Here is a 20161-nt window from a genome sequence, read left to right as displayed (position 1 = left end):
CTCAACTGACTCGAATTCAGCGTCATAGCATGTACCATTCTCACTGGTCCCAGACCAGTCCTCCACTGACTCGAAGTCAGTCTCAGAGTATGTACCATTGGTCCCAGACCAGTCTCAACCAACTTGAAGTCAGCGTCATAGTGGGTACAACTCCTACAACTCGTCCCAAACCAGTGTCGTTGATCCCAAATCAGGTCATCCTAGCATAGGGAGTACAGTAGATACAGCGATGCATCCATCGGTACTACTATGGTCCCTATCCTCATTTCCCTGCTCATTGATCACATGAGAGGTACTTCCCATGAGTCCCAGACTACATAGGTAGGATGCCTTGACAGGAGAACAAATCAATGCTGTCCTCACAGGAGAACTTATCATCCTGCTACACAATCGCCATGGAGAACACATCATCCAGGCCTCACAGGAGAGCTAATCATCCTGCTACATAATCGTCATGGAGAACACATCATCCAGACCTCACAGGAGAACTAATCATTCTGCTACATAGTCGTCATGGAGAACACATCATCCAGACCTCACAGGAGAACTAATCATCCTGCTACATAGTCGTCATGGAGAACACATCATCCAGACCTCACAGGAGAACTAATCATCCTGCTACATAGGAGAGCGAATCATCTTGTTCCACAAGAGAGCGAATCATCTTGTTCCACAAGAGAGTGAATCATCTTGTTCCAGTGTACACCACCAGGGGAGGGTGAGTCACCTTGTGGTTGTATGTTGCTCCAGTAAGAACTGCAAGCCCCCAGAGCTCCCAGAGCTCAATGTATGCAACATGCATGACCCTTTTACAAGGGTCTCTCGAAGACTCCAAGTCATTCGGGAAAATCACAAATTTGATCTTTCCCCGGGGCTCTAACAAAGTGTATCGACCTGTACATCATCTTAGTGCGATGGAGCCCCCTTGCTCATCGACTTACCATATCCCAGATAAGGCAGTATCTGATATCTATCTGCTGGAGAAATCATTGAATACAGGATTCCTCAATAATCGAATCCCACCTCTAGTTGTTACAGAGAATCACAGTGGTATTCATCATGTGTACTCACTGAAGAGTTTCCACAACCAGGCAACTTCATAGTTCATACGAGGTCATACTCGTAGTTATGTATCCGGTCTCGGCGGTACTTATAACAACTCATTTCTGCTTCTTGCTTATCCATGATATCGAAGCAGAATCCAAAGAGAACCAGCACTGAGAAGTGCTCCACTGATCCTCCACACTGCTTGCCCAGTCAACATTCGAATAATCATGCAGTTTTCATATTTCCGGCAGTGTATCTCAATCCATGAGAGATTGTGCCCCAAAGATATCTCAGAGGATTCTTGGCACCAATCCAGTGAGGCTCAACCAAATATGAGCTCACCATGCTAATTGCAAAACATATGCCCGGACAGAAGTTCACCAAGAACATCAACGTGATTGAGTTTATGAAACTCAGAGGCATTTCCCAAATCTGGTCCGACATTACTACCATATAACTTCTGAAAGTTAATATCCTCGAGGTAGTCACATGCTTGCAGTTTATCATTCCACATTCGGAATCCAACTCCCTCTTACTTTTGCAAATGAGAGGGTCTGCACTTGTCAGAAATAGGTCGTCCTTATGACGTGCCAGTATGAGAGGTCTATCATCCACAACTTTCGGGTAATGGTTTGGATCGGTTTCACTCCTAGTGAATCTCAGCTTCATCAAACAACGATCAATCCTCTCATACTACGCTTGGGGTGTTTTGCTTCAAGCCATAGAGGGCTTTCTTCCACCTGTATACATGAGATTCCCGTTCATGAATCTCAAACTCCATGGGTTGTTCCAAACCTGTGGACTTGCTACATGAGGGGAATGGTCCCCTTGTAAGATTTTCCTTCGATACATCTCAGACATGTACCTTCATGCTGTTTTTGAATTCAGGCATCCCGGTCACCATTTGACTCACAGACCTCCGGTGCTGAGTCAATGGACATGATCCCCAGTGGACTTGATACAACCCTAAACTCTAAAACATCTTTGAAAAATCTATTTTCAAACACGCACCTTTCCATCGATGAGTGCCACCCTGAACCCTTAAACTTCCGTTTCGGAGATGGACACCAAGTTCTTCTTGCGATCAGGTACATAAAGGAGATTCTGGGGCTCCTTGCTTTCTTTGAAGAGTCGACCATTTCCTTGATGACCTGCATTACTTGTCATTCTTTTGAAGATGTCCCTGGAATGATCATCAAGTGATGTGTCCCTGCCATTTGGACACTCCTTCTCATAATGGCCAAACTTATTATAACCAAGGCATCCGCCTTTCCTTCCACCCTTAGATCTGAACTTCCCAATGAAGTGATCTTCCGCTGTGCCATTCTGATAATATTCTCCGCTTCCACTTCACCCTTATCGAACTTAGAAGAGAGATGTGGAACTCATTGATCCTTTTGTCTTGTACCTATTGTCTTTGGTGATTGCTCTTTCACTCTTGCTTGGGCATTGCCTTCACCTCAGCTCTGATACCATGTTAATTTTAGGTATGTTCTATGCCAAAGCAATTTATTTTAATTTTCTAATATCTTTTCTAGATTAGCAATCACATCAGCATTAATGTAAACTGCAGATAGAACATAAATATAAATCACAGAAGACAAGCCAAGACAAAGAGGACACAAGATGTGGTGCTAGCCAGGGACAAACCCCACAATGTGGGGAAACCCTTGATCAATTCTTCTTTTATGTTCTTCAAAGTTCAGCAGAGAAAGAGAGATAGTACATTTTCAACAGAAGTCAACACTTTGACTTTCTATATCTATATGAGATCAGTTGAAGACATGTTGCTTCAATTGATTCTCCAAGGTGACTCCTTCACCTATCATCATGCTGCATCTGATCCACTTGCTGCACCACTGCATATTGCACCATGCTGCCCATGTCCATGATCTTATTCATCATCATGCTGCCCTTTAAGTCCATGATCTCATTCATCATCATGCTGCCCATGCTCATATCATCATGCATCATTATGCTACCCATGCTCATATCATCATGCTGCTTATTATGCTGCCCATGATCTCATACATCATGTTGCCTTCCTTTAGAGACAGATGCTCCGACTGTTTCGGCAGTTCCCAATAGTTCTGGCTTTTCCAACAGTTTCGACAGTTCTGGCATTTCCGGCATTTCTGGATTTTTCCGGTGTTTCCGCTTTTCCGATATTTCTGTCTTTTCCGGCGTTTCTGGCTTTTCTGGTAGTTCTGGCTTTTCTAACAGTTCCGGATTTTCCGGCAGTTCCAGCTTTTCCGGTAGTTCTAGCTTTTCCGGCATTTTTGGATTTTCCAGCTTTTCCTGTTTTTCCTGCAGTTCCAGCTTTTCTGGTTTTTCCGACGTTTCCCGCAGTTGCGATAGTTCTGGCTTTTGCGGCTTTTCCTTAGGATCTCTCCTCCTACTAAAACCCAAAGACAAGTAGAGAGAGGAAGTGATCCAAGTGTGTGTAGAAATGACTTGATGTCCTCTTCTATTTATACTAAAACGTAGAGGTTGAGTGGACATGATTGTTGGGCTTCTGAGCCTACATAAGTTGCTGGCCGACTTAACAATTTGTCCATAACATAAATAAATTCATAACCTCATAAATACTTATCAGAATCGGATGATCTTTAGATCAATCCTACACCTCTCAATGAGAGGGATCCAATAAAAATATCAGCTACCATAAATAATATGACCCACATGGAGTTTGGCCCTAGTTGCCAATTTTTATAGACAAGATGGCATGATGATTGATGACGATAGATAGATTGGCAGGTGGAATTCTCCCTAGTTGAGAGGGAGTGTTAAAATTGATAACTAGGGCCAAATTCCACCTTGGGACAAGTCATTTGATGGAGATGATGATTGCATTAGATTCCTCTTTTCGAGAGGTCCAATATTGATATAAAGATCATCTCGTTCAGACAAGAAGTGTGATTTTGAATTTATGCCCACACGTGCAGATTGTTCAGGTCGACCTCATCATCATGTAGGCTCAAGAAGCCCAATGGATGTGCCTCCTCACCCACAACGAATTGTATAAATACAAGAGACCTCACACTTCGTTTGACACATTCATCACTCACACATTCTTCTCTCTCTTCATCTGATTGGTTCGTACTTCTATTGGGCATCTTCTCTCTCTCACATGTGTGGTAAGGAGGACAAGTTTTCTAGGTAGAATTGCATTTCTAAATTTTAGAGTTCTATGGCAGGTTTGACCAGTGTTGACCGAGGACTTGCTAACCGAGTTTAACTACGTTTTTGGCTTCAAAAGTTTGTTTTTTCTAGGCCGCATCTTTGGGCACAAAAACCGAGAAATTTTGGGTTGTTTGACATGTATTGACTTCAGGGTTGACTGCAAAAAAATTACAACAGTTTTCTCTATCCTTTGACCGAGTTTGACTGAGCTGTTTTGGGCTGAATTTGTCCTCCTGAACAGGTCGGGTTTGAATGAGGAAGACCGAGTTGCTTTGAGGAGGATTTGTTGTTGTTTTGACTTGCGTTGACTTTCTGGTTAGTGCTAAAGATTGAATGTAGAAATTTATAGGGCTATTTTGACTTTGTATTGGGCAAGTCAATTTGACTTTTGTACTCTCTCTCTCTCTGCTAAACTTTTTATATAATAATAAGAAGAATTGATCAAAGGGTTTTCCCCACATTAGGGTTTTTCCCTGGCATCCGCCAAAATTGGTGCCCTCTTGTCTTGGCTTGTCTTCTGCATTTTGTTTCATGTTCTATCTGCTTTTACTGTCAATGTGATTATTGTGATTGCTATTGGAAATTGGAAATTGTTATTAGGCTACTAATGAACATGGAAGTAAATTGTGATAAGCATAGAACATACCATTGTTATCTAAAATTAACAGGGGAGTAGTGAGCCTTGAGTATGTCCCTAATGATGAGTAGGTTGCTAATGTGATGACAAAGCCATTGTCCGGATTAAGTTTGGTTATTTAAGAGAACAACCTGAGTTGTTGAGAACCCCTCTTTGAGAGAGAGGAAGCATTGATTGTACAACATTATATGATGGACAATCTTCCTTAGGCTGTGGCTGTGAGACCAATGGATTGGTCAGGAAGATTTTCACTCCCTTAGGGTACGATTGTGAGACCAATGGATTGGACTGTGAGACTAGTTTGCTAAGGGACACTGAGTTTGTGATCTCTCCCTTAGGCAGGTGTTGTGAGACCTATGGACTGGTCGGGGATATTGATCTCGAGTTCTCTCCCTTAGGTCGTGGACTATGAGACTATGTAGTCAGGGATTGATAAAGGGATTCCTCCCTTAGGTTATCGTTGTGAGACCTATGGATTGGTCAGGGAGATGGACCATGTGCATATGAGTATGGCCTTCTGAATGATATTGATTAATGGAACATGTTTTGATGCTATCTTTCCTTATGATGAGACTTGTGATCTCTTTCTTAAGCTATGCGTTGTGATGCCTATGGATTGGTTGGGGAGATTGATCTTGACAGAGAGACAAACTTGTACTTTTGATCGCTTCCTTAGGTTGTGGGTTGTGAGACCTATAGATTGGTTGGGAATATTGGTTGGGGAGATTGATCTTGACAGAGAGAGAGACTTGTACTTGTGATCTCTTCCTTAGGTTGTGGGTCGTGGGACCTATGGATTGGTCGGGAGGATCAATCTTGAGAGAGAATGAAAAGTACCTCCCTAGCTAAGAGGGACAGTTGAAAAATTAGGTAGCTTTGGTCAACATTTTCATTGACAAAAGATGGAGAAAATTCAATTTTTTATGATTGACCAAGCTGGCCTCAAGGAGAAGTCGGCCCACATGTGTGAAAAGACACCTCCTAATTCACATATAAATAAGGCATTATTGGAGCTCATTTGGACACTGCACATCCATCATTCGATCAGAAAATCATAGAGAGACATCACACATGTGAAGGAATCAAAGGAGCGTTTTTTTTTTGCGTTGATCAACATATTTTTCTCTATTTGACTTTCATTAACTTGGGTTGTTTTGCATCTGGTTTGACCAAACTTTTGACTGTTGAAAGAGGTCGAAAATTGTAGAGATATGCTGACCTTATTTGACTGATATTTTGTCCTTGTTTTGGCTTGTTGACTTGGGTTGACTACAAGCTTTGACTAGAACATTAATTAGAGTTTGACTGATCTGTTGACTAGATTTTTGAAGGCAAATTTCATGACTAAATTTTTTAGATTGAAATTTGATCCCCTCTATTGCAAATTGTAATTTTTACCAATGTTGACTAGATTCTCTCTCCTTTAACTGATTTGACTTGGATATCGTTGGGGTCATATTTTGGTATCTTGTTGGAATATTTTGATGTACTATAGCTGGTATCTTGTACTAGTGGTTGGGTTTTTCCCTTATGGGTGGTGCCTTGGTTGTGAGCCTAACTTTGGTGTCTCTTGTCTCTTATTTTGTTGTTCATTGTGATCTCTATTGCTCTATTGACCATTATCTGCTTGCCAGTTCTCACCACCACTCTTCCCAAATTATGTTGTTTGAAAAACCCTTATCTCTAGGGTCATCAAAATCCCTCAGTTCCTTTCCTTAGAAAAGGCCCACTCGATCTAAGCTTTCAAAGCTAATGGATACTCTTCCTCTCAAAATTCTAATTCATAAGGCATTCTAGGCTGCCTTTGCCACTAAATCCAAACACTCTGAACCCCCTGCCCTCCTTGAGGCTAGATCTCTCTCCCTTTCATAAAAGGAACAACATATATCGTTGCCAAGATTTCAGCCAAAAAGAACATAAAGACTGTATTCAAACCCAATGATACCCTCAGACAATTATTCTGGTTAACCAAAGTTACGTTTGACCCCCTGTTAGGATAAAGTGTCTACCAAATTCCTTGTTCATGTGGGAAGTCTTACATTGGCTAGATAGGTGGCCCCTTCATAGCACATAGTGAAGTGTCCACCCGAAAACATCGAACAAGGTTAAACATCACAATTTGTTTTTGGAATTTTTTCACAAAATCAAGATTATTGACATGTGAGGCCCAAAATAAAGAGGACGAGCTTGCTTAGACAACTTAGGTTAGATAATGGACTCCAAACATAATGGATAAGGGGTTGGCACCTTGTTTTCCAAGCAAGAACTTGTGGTGTTCCCATGTGGGTGTGGGGACCCAAGGACATCCTCATGGGTCTCCAAGTGGATCGAAAATGCATGTAAACCATCTGTAAGGGCTAGGATGATGTGATAAGCCCTCCCTAAGCTTCCTATAATGAGACACACCTTCATTTGGACCTTGGAACATCTGCCAAGTGTGTGGTGCAACTGTGGAGCCAACTGGGAAATGGTTAACCAGGTGCATCATTCTCATCCAAAAGGTGGAACACAAGAAATCAATGGGCGGTGTTGGGGATCTATGAAGTAATCTCTGCTATGGTGGAGGCCCATGGCTCTTAACGCTCACCTTAAAAATTCCAATGTGGCCCTCTTGAGGGCTAGGACCACATATAGAGAGACCAAGCTCCAAATGGGGACCCACTTGTAATACTGCATAAGATCCAATGTGTCTCCTTGCCCTCCAATACAACAAATCATTAGAATAATCAAGTAAAAAAAAGCTTACAAGTCATGGAACCAATGGGGCACTTCATGGTGGTATGCCCTTCCATAATGGCCTTTAGCATGTACAAGTGTCTCCAAGCTCAATCAGAGGTTAATCAAGAACCCTATTAGGTGGTTTCATCCTTTAAAGTGGGTGACATGTCCATGGTACATCCATTAGGTGGCAGGTGGCAAATGATATAGTGATGGAATGGAGTGGAGATCAGGGGAATAATCCAAACCACATGCCATGGTACAAGGGTAGCTATAATAAGGGAATCCCACACCTGGGTATATGAGTATATGAGGGAGCAAATCGTGGTACATAAGTTACCTCGGCCTTTGTTTTTCGGATTTCCACCCTTCTTCACATGCCTTTTGCCTTTGATAATTTTTTCTTCATCACTGCTAAGGGCTCTAGGGGATGAGATCATTATGTGTAATATATAGTAGTGGATACCCTCTTAAGGTGGGGCAGTTCATCGCCCACTAGGGGTTAGGACAATCATGGGTTCCTTAATGATGGAGGGCGCTCATCTAAGGCCTATAGGAACCAGGTTTGTGGCCATGGATAAAGGTAGAGCTCATGTTTGGCTTTTGCCCATGTGCTAAATTTGTATGTCCTAGCCATCTTTTGCATTTTGTGGTACATTTCCTGTTGAGAGTGGCCAACTCATGCTTTTTCTTTTCTTTTTAGCTGCATCAACCTTTGGGACATCGTTCCAGGCTCGATCCAAGGTATGGACCAGGGGAAGGGGAGTCTAACCCTGTGTGGACCTAGTGTACACATGTGGACCTGGATGGGAAAAAAGATGAATGGGGTTAGAATGAGCGGAAGGGAGTGATGTATATGGGGTCGGAAAGCGGGAGCACGCAACCAAAATGGGGATTTCCCATGTAGTGCCAACCCTAAAGCTAATGGTCAGTAAAGGAGATCCCACGGGACTAGGGTATAAGGTTAACTGTGAATTTGGTCAGTGGAGACAAGAGTATAGACCTAGCCCACTCTTTCAGCGGGATCCCCCACCAATCCATGCCCAAAAGTGCGCATGACATGTAAGGAAATTTACTCAACTATACCAATGAAAAGCCATGCCTTCAGGGTTGGGAGGCCCACCTTCAAAGATACAGTCGTAACAAGTGGGCGAGGGACCACATGTTGGCTCAGGTGGTGGAGAAAATGGCACATTGAGGTATCTAGTGGCTGTAAGGGGTTGTTGGTTTCCCGGTGAGGACCATCTAGTAGAAAAATGTTCTCCTATACATACTACCCATAGGTGGTGGGTAACATTCGTCTCCAACTGGGACATGATTTCTCGAAACGGTGTGCAAAGCTACTCGAACATGAGGTCATGAGAACACCAACAATCTCTTGGTACCGCAGAATCTTTACCTGCACATATCAAAGACCAAGCATAGGGACAAGATGTTTTTGTGGTGTCTTATGATCACCCATGCTTAGTATTAGGCCAGAAAAATCAACAAGAAAGTAAAATTATTTTCCATGCAAAATGCAGCTAATCTTCCATGATAATATCATATGATGTTAGTTCTAATGAGAAAATCAGCATGCAATGCATCCTACCGTAACATGCATATAGTACAATGTCAAGTGTCAAGGAAAGGGGTGATACGACTCAACTTGACCGGTTGCGACCAAAATTCATCGTTAAGTTTGGCAATGTAATAATAATCTTCCTGAACTTTCCCGTGAATCTTGGGAGGTATTGGATTTTTATCTACCAAGACCACATCCCCAACCTTGTATTCCCTTTTACGCTTCCACTTTTTTTGTTTGCTTTGTGATTTAGACGTCTAGGGTTTTAGGGCCATTGTTTGCATTATAAGGAGGTTGTGGAAGATTTGAGGCCAATTTGGCCCTACCGCAGTCATCATTTGCTGCCATAGCCTTAGACGCAGGCCTTGGAGGTCCAATAAAATTTCACTGCAACTAATAGGGCCAATAAAATTTCACTGCAACTATTCATTAACGTCAATCTCCTTTGTTTGAACCTCAAGCAAAATTTTAGCAGGGTTTTAGTTTGATGTTTTGGGCTAAGGATTTATCCCTCTCAAATCTGATATCTCGGAGGACTTTTTCACCCTAAGCTGCAAAGGCATTTGGGGCCTTTCCATTCATTGATTGTTTTCAGAACTAATTGCATATCCTTTCTTGCCTCTTAGAGGATTTGATCATGGGTTTTGATAAGGGTTTGTCCCTTTGTGCATTTCACTTATTACTATTTCATAAGGGTAAGCCACAGGGCTAGGAGGCCTCATCCCCTCAAAGTTGTGTGCTGTGAGTGGGCTGAAAATACCATTCATGTCTGAATCATATTTCTTTTAAGGGCCGTCACAGTGAAAATTTAATATTAAAAGGGCCTGGAATAATTAAAATCAATCGTATATATAACTCACAAAAAAAAATAATAATAAATTTTTCTAGCCTTTTTTGTGGACCCTTGTGGATTGATACAGCAAGGCCCTGGGTCTGTCATAAGTTCTGGTGCAAGCATTTATTTCTGAAATATATCCATGTGTTTTATGCTTTGACATTTTATAGCTTGATGAGTGCTAGTTGCAGAATTGCTTATCATTTTTGCAAGGTATTACATGGAGTATCTGTCTTCTTCATATTCTTCTAGCTTAGATACCAACTTTTCTCTTCCTCTCTGCTGTCCAAGGTAAATAATATCATTACAAAGGGGTTTTTGGCACTTGTTTTGTTTGGCAAATTGTTGTTGCAGGATCTGCCCACAGTGACTCATTGCAGACTATCATATTATCTCAGATCTGAAGCAGTGTACACAGCGGGTAAATGCACAAGGATTTAACAATTATAAGCCTATAAAGCATTAATATGTTGCACATAGCAATCATAAGAATCATTACAAGTGTGTTGTAACGCTTTTTCCTTGCATTTCAGTGATTGATCTTGACTGAAAAGTGCACTAATTGTGGCCACAGGTGATTGATCTAAGCTGTAGAGGACTTATCTTAGTTGATCAGTAAGCTACAATAGAGTTCTATGTCTTGACTATAGTATCTCTAAGGTCTGGTGCATATCGCTCATCTTTCTGGTTTCTAATTGTTGGTCTGTTTGAGGACTTTAACTCTTGGATTTACTTAGCTAGATCTGATTGCTAGGTACTGCTCACTTAACTACCTTTAGTCAGTTGTTCTTGTATTTTACTTACATCTCACTTGCACCTAATTGCTATTTCATAAGGTGAAGAGTATTCTAAAACAGGTGGCGTAGGTAAAGGTATATGTTGTGACAGTGTTTCATTAATCTATTTGTGGAAAGGGCCTTGCAATCCTGTGTTTCATACTTCATAAATCTGTTTGAAATTAAATTACATTGCTCACATTAAAATGTTTATCCACTTAATTGAAGGAACCTAATCCTTCTTCTTGCGTATTGCTCTTGACTGACAGTGGGTTGTAGGAACTGATATTTCTTTTTTTAGAGTGGTAAATTTAAAATCTGGTGCTCTTTTTCATCACTAGCATTCACTGATTTGTCTTCCTATTTTCTAGCATCCACATTTGGCAACTTGAAGAATGACCATTAGTGTTGGATTGTTGTCAGGTTTTGGAAAGTCTTCTTAGATCTGCATTGAATAGCTAGGCCTACTGTTGGGTTTCTTCTTGCATAGAACATTGTTATCAATTTCATCAAATCTTGAGTTACTTGTGCTTACATTGTTTTGTGCCTCACTGCCTCCTAAGTGTTATTCCATAAGGTGAAGATCGCTATAAACAAGTAACTTAACTAAAACTACAAGATATTGTGGTAATTTTTTGCTCTATCATTAAAACAATAAATTTGGTTATAAGTGTTCTTGTTCAAGGCAGCCTAACATAACTTCCTATCTCATCGGTGATATTTCATAGTTTATATGCAAGTTGTGTCTTGCTCATATATCAGTCTCATATTTTGTTGACCTTTCCTTGCAACATTGCTTACTTGGTACCTTGAGATATCATATATTGTTGTACAAGCACTTTTAAATTTATTTGAGCATTGTATTTAGCGCTGGTCTCTTATGGTTTCATCTTAAATGTCATTATTCTAACTGAAGCTATCTATCTCACCTTGCTCAATTTAATAACTTGCCTTCTCATCTTAATTCATGCTACCTAGAGAAGTAATTGTCTTACCTCTGATCTCTTAGAACTTGTTGATCCAACAAGTTTTCCCTTCATTATCACCTTTAGGGACTACCCCCCTCAGCTTATCTTGGAGAGAGCTCAAGCAGAGTGAGTAGGGAATAGGTGACAGGCCCTACTTTGAGGGTTGTTCCTTAAAGATTATACCTTGCGGGGTTAGAAACTTTTCCCGCACTTAGGTGTACATCTTAGGCGACAACATTTTTTGGCACCGTTGTTGGGGATAAGTTTACTTTGACTCTGTTTATTCACTGACTTTCAATTCTTAGCATATTGGGTCTTTAGAGTTAGGTCCCTGTTCAAGTGGCGGCTCCACTTGTTACATTTTCTGCAAGGATCTCTACTAGAAGGAATCCAAGTCTTTTGTATAATCCTACTCCAGAACCTGAAAGGGCTCTTAGAGTTCGATTACACAAGCTTCTTTCTCATAGACTCCTTGATAATCTTGGACAGGAAGCTATCCATGATATTCATTTGCTTTTTCTTGACCCGGTTGAACATGACATCATGGACTTGTTTCCCCCTTGTAACTTTGCTAACATTCAAGGTTATCCGCATGATCTTCCTGATAATGGTCTTGACAAGTTGCCATCTTTTCAATGAAATAATGTGGTTAGTGTTAAATCTCATCTCAAAGCATTTAGCTCTTGGTTGGGAAAATATGCTAGAGGTCCCAACTATAATCATGAAGATGTGAAGATGAGCCTCTTTGTCCTTTCTTTGGAAGAAGATGCTTTGGATTGGTTTACAGAAAAGCCTGATAATTCGTTTGATTCATTGCAATCGATTATTACTGCCTTTAAGGATAAGTATGGAGATAAAAAAGAAGAAAGGCACTTACTTAGAGCTATCAGCACCATAAAGAAGAATGAAAATGAGACTATGGAAGAATTTAATAAAAGGTTTAATGGTATTGTTAAAGATATACCTCAATATTATAAACCTACTGATAAGTCTCTTTTGGAATATTATCTCGATGCATTTAACAATGATGTATCTTATGAGTTGAGACGTGCTAAACCTAATCATTATAGGGTTGCATAGACTTTGACTGAAGAAATGGAACAACATAGGAAAGCATCTGGGAAATATGAGATTCGTGGTGTTGATAGGGATCCAAGTAAATCTCTTGATTCTAAAGAAAAAGAAATTAAAGAGGTTGATCATGATCCTATTAAAGAATTGACGCAAATGATTAAGAACATGGAAATTAATCAAGCAAAAATGATGTCAACTCATGCTAAAAAAATTAGTGCCATGCAAGCCAGGTGGGTTCAAATAGAAAGATGGCAAGCACAAAATATCCAACCTAGGAATAATCGAAATAATAATGCTTGGCAAAAGAGGGGCCCATCAAATGAGCAGAGACCTCCAAATCCACTTGAGTCTTCTCATCTTGTGGAAGAAGCTCCTCCTTGTTGTAGAGCATGTGATGCCCTTCATGATGAGGCTACTTGTCCTACTGTAAGGAGAATTATGGATAGTGGAACGATTGGGACAAGTAATCAAATTAATATTGTTGGTGATGAGCATCACTTATCCATGCAAGATTGGATGGAAGTTGTCGAAAACGGTCATGATGTGAAAAATCTTCAATCTTTTTATAGTATTAATACCTTTAATGATAAGAAGGACATGATGTCTGAGCTATTTGGTGAAAAGCCTTCTTCGGAACAAATCTTGGAGATTTCCTGAGATAAAGGATTGACTTATCAGCGGAGAAATAAAGAGCAATGTGAAAATCAGATTACTCCCAGAGTTCCTAACCTTGGTTTCAATTCTAACTCTGGATTGAATATTGATTTGGGAGGTTGGATTAATAATGCTAAGATCTTGGTTCCTGTCATAGAGATAATAAAGATTCCCTCCCAGAAGGCTAAGTTATTGAAGGCTATTTATGCTCCTCGTGGTGATGTTTTTTGTGAAAAGGCTCTTGAAGTTGGTTATCAAGATGCTCTGGTGTATTTACAAAGTATGGAACCAGATAATAAAGATCATCAACCATTCTATATTACTTTACTTATTAATGATTTTCGATTGTATAACTGCATGTTGGATTCTAGTGCATCAGCGTGTGTCATGACCAAAAGGGTCTTGGAACAACTCAACTTAAGGATTTCTAGAACTTATCACAACATTTGTGTCATGGATTCTAAGAGAATCGAAGTGCATGGTTTGAAATGTTGTCAATGAATCAATTCCTCAATGATTCACTAGGGAGGTAGACCTACTTCTTCCTTAGAAACGACGCCAAAAATGTTACCGCTCAAACTAGTAGGGATCCTAGGAGGGGATTCTATGGAGCAACTACTAGGTCAAGGGAAACAATGGAGCGATAACACACTGTCACCTCAGCTAAGGCTCCCCTACTCTTTACGGACTTTCAGCAATGGGAGGAGACTCAGTTTATTGATCAATAAGAGGATAAGGAGTGATTCATAAGTCCTATTCACAAGAGAGACTCAACTATATGGCTTTATTGCTCGAGAAGCAAGATGATATGCTCTCTAGGAAGGGCTAAGAGGATTCTCGAGGCTAGGGTTTGGGAATATATTTTGTAAAGATGATTCCTAGGCCTGGAAATCCTTATGGAGAATTGGTCCTTATATGATCTTTGTGGAATTGGAGTTGTAAGGTAGTGGGACCACAGGGGACCAAGTGGACCCAGAATTAGGTTAAGGATGTGGAGTTGATCTTACAAGGAGAAGTGTGACCTAATTATGTAAGAGAAGAGGATCAAAGGACAAATTTTCTTTTGAGAGATGAATGCAATGATTGAAATGAGGACACTAGCCAAGGCAAACCAAGGGAAAAAATGATCCTTGAGCTAGGGCTTGTTATATCTCATGATCCCACAGTCGGAATTTCTTGAAATTTGGAGGGCCTCTAGAGAAAACCCTAGCGCATTTATGGACAAGATAACGAACTTCTTTTATGGCTACAATGGGAGAAAAATGATGCCCTAAGTGACCAATGGAGGTTAGGTCTAGAAAGGGAATTAGAGTTGAGAAAAATAAGCTTTAAAGGTGATCATCTATGGAAGGATTAGTGCCCTATCCTTTGGGAGAGATGGAGTTGAGAATTTAATGTTTGGAAAGGATTTACCCAATCAAGGAGACCTTCAAGCAACTTCGCATGGCATTAGGGCATGAGAGCAAGTACTCAAGGACTTTATACTTCGATATGCAATAATTGATGACTTGTCGAGATATATACAACAACAATAATCGCTAGGAACATTCACCCATTCCTACATGGCCAATGCAATGATGCAACGCTACCAAAGATCAAAATTTCCACAATCTCGCATAGAAAGGCAGTAAATTTCAGACTTATATAGCAAAAATCCCAGCAACATTTCATGTCACAAAGTAAATAACAAGAATAAGAATGAAAAATATTACTTACATGTACAAATGAGTATATCCAATCATCAAATTATGCCAATAATGAAGCTCCAAGACAAGAGAAATAGATCCAAACATCAAAATTCATCCATGTAATCCAAACTCGTCCTTAAAAGGGGAATGTGGAATTCTCAAGTAGCTACTAAATCCCAATCCAAGGGATAATCAGAGAGTGAATCACCTCTCATATATTTATACACTCTCTAACGAGTTTGATTTGCCTAATTTGGCCTAATTGAGCCCCAAATAATAAAATAATGTGCATTAATAACATCCCTTGATAACAAGCCCACCAAGATAGCCCAATAACATAAGAATATGCCTCTCAAGAGGGAAAAATGATTAATTTAATGAGTCGTTGGGCCTTTGAGGAGGTCTAATGAAGCCCATAATGTGCCATGGTAAGGTTAGACTCCAAACATAGTGGATAAGGGGTTGACCCCTTGTTTTCCAAGCAAGAACCTATGGTACTCTCAAGTGGGTGTGGAGGCCCAAGGACATCCTCATGGGTCTCCAAGTGGATTGAAAATTCCTATAAACCATATGTAAGGGCTTGGATGATGTCATAAGCCCTCCCCATGTCTCCTGCAATGAGACACACCCTCATCTAGACCCTGAAACATCTGACAAGTGTATGGTGCAAGGGTGGAGTCAACTCGGCAATGGTGAACCAGGTGCATCATCCTCATCCAAAAGGTGGAACACGTGCAATCAATTGGTGGTGTTGGGGATCCATGAAGTTCTATTTGCTATGGTGGAGGCCCATGGCTCTCAATGCTCACCCTACAAATGCCAATGTGGCCCTCAACCTCGTATAGGGAGAACAAGCCACAAATGTAGACCCATCTGTAATCCTGCATAAGATCCAATGTGTCCCCTTGCCCTCCAATACAACAAATCATTAGAATAATCAAGTAAAAAAAGCTTACAAGTCATGGAACCAATGGGGAACTTCATGGTGGCATGCCCTTCCATAGTGGGATTTAACATGTACAAGTGTCTCCAAGCTCAATCAGAGATTAATGAAGGACCTTATTAGGTGGTTTCATCCTTTAAAGGGGGTGACATGTCCATGGTACATCCATCAGGTGGCAGGTGGCAAATGATATAACAATGGACCAGAGTGGGGATTAGGTGAATCATCTAAACCACATGCCATGGTACAATAAGGGAATCCCACACCTGGGTATATGAGTATAGGAGGGGGCAAATCATGGTACATATGTTACCTCAACCTTTGTTTTTCCACCCTTCTTCATATGCATTTTGCCTTTAGTAAATTTTTCTTGATAATTGCTCAGGCTTCCAGGGGATGAGAGCATGATGTGTAATATATAGCAGCAGATAACCCCTTAAGGTGGGGCAATTGATCGCCCACTAGGGGTTGGGACAATCATGGGTTCCTTAATGATGGAGGGGGTTCATCTAGGGCCCATAGGAAGAAGGATGTCTCGAAGATCAAATGCTTTAGGTGTGGTGAATTGGATTATTACGCAACACAACATCCTCTCAGGAAGAAGGACAAAGATGAGAAGCATGATTCGAAGGCTGCACCCACGAAGATCGAGGAGGAGTTTGCCATGACAGATGGGATACCTCCAGGGGGGAGGTGGGATGATATGGAGTTGTAGTTCGAAAGAGCTACAGATGGGCAGGATCCTTGAGGAGTCCACCTCTCGGATCAATACCTTGCTACGAGAGCCCAGATCAGTAGTAGCAAGATGGACTAAGTCTCAGATGGTGGAGAGGAGTGTTGGAGAGACAAATGCAGTGGCTAAAATGCTAAGTCTGAGCAGCATAGTGCAAAGTTGCAACAATGCAGTAGCAGTTGCAGCAGTGGCTTCAGAGGGATAGCGTAGGATTAACAGCAGTTAGTTCTTCAACATTGAGATGCATCTACGCTGAACACTTGTTGAGTAATTTGGGATGTTTTACCGTTTCTGATGCAACAACAGTTTGCAGTGCAGGGGAAGTTGGCAGTGGCAGTGGCAGTAGTAGCACGGATGCAGAAGTTCAGAGGAAACTATAGTACGGATGCAGTGTTGACAGTGGCAGTGTCAGCAGCAGTGTAGTTGTAGCAATATCGCAGTAGTTAGTGGACATCATATCAAACATCAGCAGCGCTGAGGACGATGTTATGAAATCACGATGATGCTTCGGTGGGAAGCATTGCTAGAGCACATTTCTTTCTAAGAGGGAGTGTTGATTTCTAGTAGCATCGTATGTGGTTTAAGTCTCAAATTTTGCAGGGAGGCTTGGGCACATGTATTCTAGAGAACACAAAAAGCGTTTTGGGAAATTCCACTCGGGGATAGTTTTATTAAAATAATTAGTTATTTTTAATGGGACCCTAAGTCTAAACTTAGGAAATTAAAATAATTAATGTGTATTAATCTAACTATGGGTGCAACTTCTAGAAGAAGGCAAGGATCAAGCACAAATGATCTTAGCCATTGATTAGCTTCTAATCTAGGTCGTTGAATGTCAACGAGAAGATTATTTAAGGAGGCTTGAAGGTCATTTGGAAGATACACAGAGAGTTGATCAGTCAGATCGAATTGCTAAAGGTAGAGGCAGTGCAACGATTTGTAGTGATCACATAGTGACGGGCAGAGGGAGTTTTGGCTGGAGGATCTTCTCCGAAGCCAATAATACTCAGCAGAGAGGTAGAGAGATACATAGAGGAGGCAACACAAAGGGAAAAGTGGGTGATGGAGAGCCAGGAAGGGGTCACGCAGGCCCCACGTAGAGGCCTCCAACGCAGAATTCCGAGTTTGTTGAGGAGGCTGATTATTCTAAGCTGGGAGGGCTGGAAAAGGCTTTTGAGGGCAAATCTTTTCCCAGTTGAGCTGACGTAGGGCTTTAGAGGCTGATGCAGAGCCCATGCAGGGGAAGCGCAGAAGTCGTCGGGGAACTCGTTGGTTTAGCTATCGGATCAGCCGGGACATGCAGTGTAGAGTGTGGTAATCTCACTAATTTCTTCTGCCAAGTGATATTCTCTATAATTGGATTATCGGGAAGGCATCCAATAGTTGTATTCAGAAATAGTTTAGCTTAATAATAAAAACCCTTAGATCTACTGCATCGGTTTTCCCACATTGGGTTTTTCCAGGGACGTTTGTCCAAAAACAACTGTGTCATTTGTGTATATCTTTCTCTATTGTTCAATTTCTTGTTTTGGCATATTATTTAAATGATGTAGGATACAGTGTATGTATTTCGATGTTTTCCGTAGGAAACTACAAATAACTTGTTCATGTAAATCTATCAAGTAGAAGAAATATCATCAGTGCTGCAGTAGGAATTCCCCGGGTTTAAGGAATTTTCACAATATGGTGTCAGGAAGCGAGACCAGACAACCAAAATTGGGATTTCCCATGTAGTGCCAACCCTAAAGCTAATGGCCAGTAAAGGAGATCCCATGGGACTAGGGTACAAGGTTAACAGTGAAATCAGGCCGTGGAGACGAGTATAGATTCTTTCCGCCGAATTCCCCCACCAATCCATGCCCAAAAGTGCCCATGACAAGTAAGGAAATTTACTCAACTATACCAATGAAAATCCATACCTTCGGGGTCGAGAGGTCCACCTTCAAGCATATAGTCATAACAAGTGGGTGAGGGACCACATGGTTGGGTCAAGTGGCGAAGAAAATGGCACATCGAGCTATCTGGTAGCTCAAAGGGGTTGCTAGCTGCCCATTGAGGACCATCTTGGAGAATTTTTTTCTTGTATACATACTACCCATAGGTGGTGGGTAACAGTCCCATAATGTAGTGTGATTCAAAGAACCAACCTCAACACTGCCGGGTTGATTCAATCATCTTAATTCATTCAGTAGTTCTATGAGCCTGTCCACAGTTTTGCCCAATGATGACAAGTACCACTGTAAAATTCCCACCTAGAGATGCCCAAAATTACCATTGTATTCTCTGAGTTTAATGTATTTCTTCAATGATTGGATTTGTCAAACATATTGGGTATCGTTAACGGTGTTGGATGTCGCCAACATACAAGGAATCTCACTGATATGAGGTCCCAATTAGACCTCACACCGTTTCGTGTGGGAGTCCCATTCGGTTATAGGGTCCGACCACCACTGCGAATGGTTTAGAGGTGCACCTTGGTTACAACACATACACAAGAGATCATAACAACTCTTTGGGGTAGCAAGTACATAAGCTTTATGTGATGTTGAATGTAAAATGCATAGGAAACCTCCACGACTGTAAAGAGAGACGAGCCTCCGTTAGGGAAGTAATAGTACTATTTTAAAAAGACCTGCGAGCGCAAGGGAAAGACTTGTTGATTAACATGCAACTTACTTCACAAGATAAACAATAATCGTAGAAGCATAACAACACTCATTCATCAATATCCATATCTAGGAAACAAAATAGTTCATTAACCTTAGTATGTATTACGCAAACATATACTGGAAACATATCAAGAATATTCTCACTACATTCACGATACATGTGAGGAGCTTTTGATTATTAATGAAAGTTTCCAATTACACTGTTACATAGGTGAAACAATAGATCCAATAGTGGAACATGAAGCCACAACTTGCTTCTCCAAAGAATGATTTTCCTCCTATGCAATACAAGAGAAGCCAAGGAAAAACTCTAAGAATCCAAGCCCTTTACTTGAGTTATGAGGACCTATTTATAATAAATGACAATGACCTTTGAGTTTCCTCATGAATTTTCAACTTCTATGACCTATGGGCTTCCATATAACCTTTCACATTCTATATGTGACCTTTTACATTCCACATGTGTCTTTTCACATTCCACATGTGTCTCTTGGACTCCATTACATTAAACTTATTACAAAAGACAAAATACATAGAGGATTTAGATTGCACACTATTCCACAACCATGAAATTTTCATGTGAGCTTTAGCTGGTGCGATGGCATACTGTAGAATAATGTTCTTAGTAATCTCCAAGCCTTCCTGTTCTAATGTTTGTTTGATTTTCTCAAT

Source organism: Pinus tabuliformis, chromosome 1_1 (genome assembly GCF_031772625.1).
Source record: "Pinus tabuliformis cultivar Carrire ecotype Pingquan chromosome 1_1, CPIR1, whole genome shotgun sequence".
In the NCBI taxonomy this organism is placed as follows: domain Eukaryota; kingdom Viridiplantae; phylum Streptophyta; class Pinopsida; order Pinales; family Pinaceae; genus Pinus; species Pinus tabuliformis.
This window is presented reverse-complemented; position numbering follows the sequence as displayed.